The sequence below is a fragment of the Orycteropus afer genome, unplaced genomic scaffold, assembly GCF_000298275.1.
Source record: "Orycteropus afer afer isolate SDZICR_OR568_19922 unplaced genomic scaffold, OryAfe1.0 scaffold00050, whole genome shotgun sequence".
In the NCBI taxonomy this organism is placed as follows: Eukaryota; Metazoa; Chordata; class Mammalia; order Tubulidentata; family Orycteropodidae; genus Orycteropus; species Orycteropus afer.
This window is the reverse complement of record NW_006921637.1, coordinates 309393-311497: the sequence shown is the minus strand read 5'-3', so window position 1 is coordinate 311497 and position 2105 is coordinate 309393. Positions and strand designations below refer to the sequence as shown.

The 2105-nt window shown below is 32.8% G+C and overlaps 1 protein-coding gene across 1 annotated transcript in view; it reads right to left on the bottom strand.

Moving 5' to 3' along the window:
- LYST (lysosomal trafficking regulator) overlaps positions 1-2105 on the bottom strand; it is a 339163-nt gene that overhangs the window by 264559 nt on the left and 72499 nt on the right. The gene's annotated exons all lie outside the window — the stretch shown is intronic.

Genomic DNA, 2105 nt, shown 5'->3' with positions numbered 1-2105 from the left:
AAAAAAAAAAAAAAAAAAGTTGCTGAAAATGTGAAAATTCTGCATTTTTTGGATTAATTTACTTTTAAGTTCAAATATTAGAAGTCTCTGCACAATCACAAACTCTGCATTTTTAATGAATAGTCAGCATCCCTTGAAGGTGCCTTAAAATGCTTCTCCATATTGAATCAATCTTAAATTATCCACAATCATGGAGGAAAAAAATATCTTATATAGATAACTAATACTGAAAAATAATCTTCACCTCATCTTATTACTCCAATTGGCCACCAACAAAGCTGTTAACAAAAGAGCAAAATTAACTGGCTTGGGTTGCAGTTCTTATGATTTTTCCTGCCATTATCTGACATAACAATCAAAAGTCTAAGGAACTGATAGACCTAATCATACTATTCTAACAAAGGCCTCTCTCTTCATAAGATGCCATAAAAGAAAAAAAGGGCCATTCATAAGGCCATGTGAAAACTGAAGGCAGCCAAAGTATGAAAACTCAATTTAGATCTGAAAAATTGCACCAAGATAAAATAGTACCAATTAAACAAACAGCCAATAACAAAAAACAAACTTAGTTCAAAAATAATTAGGTAAGAAAATTTCAAATCCATTGAAGTATTTGTATGCAATTTTTTAAAAAACCAAAAAAGCCAATTCACTGCCATGGAGTCGATTCTGACTTATAGTGACTGTCATTGGATTTCCATTTGATTTTTTCCAATCTCTACAGCAGCAGACTGGCACATCTTTCTTCCATGAAGCAGTTGGTAGATTTGAACCACCAACCTTTGGGTTAGCAGCCAAATGCCTTAACCACTATACCACTAACACAAAACAAACCAAACTCAGGGCCATCAAGTTGATTCCAACTCATAGCAAACCCCATCACTGGGTTTCAAGGTGGTAAATCTTTATGAAAGTAGATCGCTCAGTGTTGCTTCCGTGGAGTGGTTGGTGGGTTTGAACCACCAACCTTCTGGTTAATAGTCAGATGCCTTAGCCACTGTGCTACTAGAGCTCCTTTTACTGTACCACTAGAATGCCTTAATTTTTTTTAATCACAACACAAAAAATTTTTTTTGTATCAAATCAAACAACTCTAACTTAGCATCTTTTTTAAAGTAGTAAAAATTCAACACAAAAAAATTTTTTTGTATCAAATCAAACAACTCTAACTTAGCATCTTTTTTAAAGTAGTAAATAAAACCACTGTCCAACATTTAGTTAAATTCAATCTTCCAAACTGCAACTGAGCCACTTCTTCATTGTAATCTATACTGCCTTTGATTTACCTGTGCTATTAGTTTACCTGTGCTATCCCTGTATTCATCTGTTTTCTCTCCCTGCAACATACATATTTTAACCAATACATATGTTGCATTAGCTCTGAAAGTTTGTATTTATTCAAATGAGAAATCACAACAAATTACAAATTACAAAATTTTAAAAACTGACAAATACCATAAACATCACAAAATCCGGAAAAATAGCAATAGTATGATTAGCAGTCTGACACACCTCTACAATATTTTTTCTGTTTTGTGGCTACATATGCTATGACTGCCTCTTTATATAACAATAGTTTTGTCAGATAATTTTCTACAGGAAGAACAGAAATATAACTATGCCTTTCCTCTAACATGTTTGATCCAAATTTATTTTTTTATTAGTGACAGACTAAGAATTTTTTTTCAACTTCACAACTCATTATGGTAATATCATGCAGATTTTTAAGGATTTAAGTTTTTTTAAAAACAAAATTCTAAAGCTGTACTCTGACTGCTCTTTAAATAGTTATCTTTGATGATAATGTTTAACTCTAGACAATCTAATTTTTCATGAAAATCACCTATACCTATTAGAATCCTGCTATATTGAAGGGGAACAGTCTACAGTAGAACTAAGAAGCCTGTATGAGCCTATATCATGAACATTGGTTAAAACTAAGGCAGAAGGGAAACAGGTCTATACTCAAAACAGTCATTCCCTCACCAGGCCCTTGTGAAGATTAGCCCCACTATTCTTCCTGTTGAGATACTGTGCCTAAACTTTAGATTTAACAGTGATCCTTGCCTACCATGAAGCCAATACTTCATGTTGTTGTTGTTGTT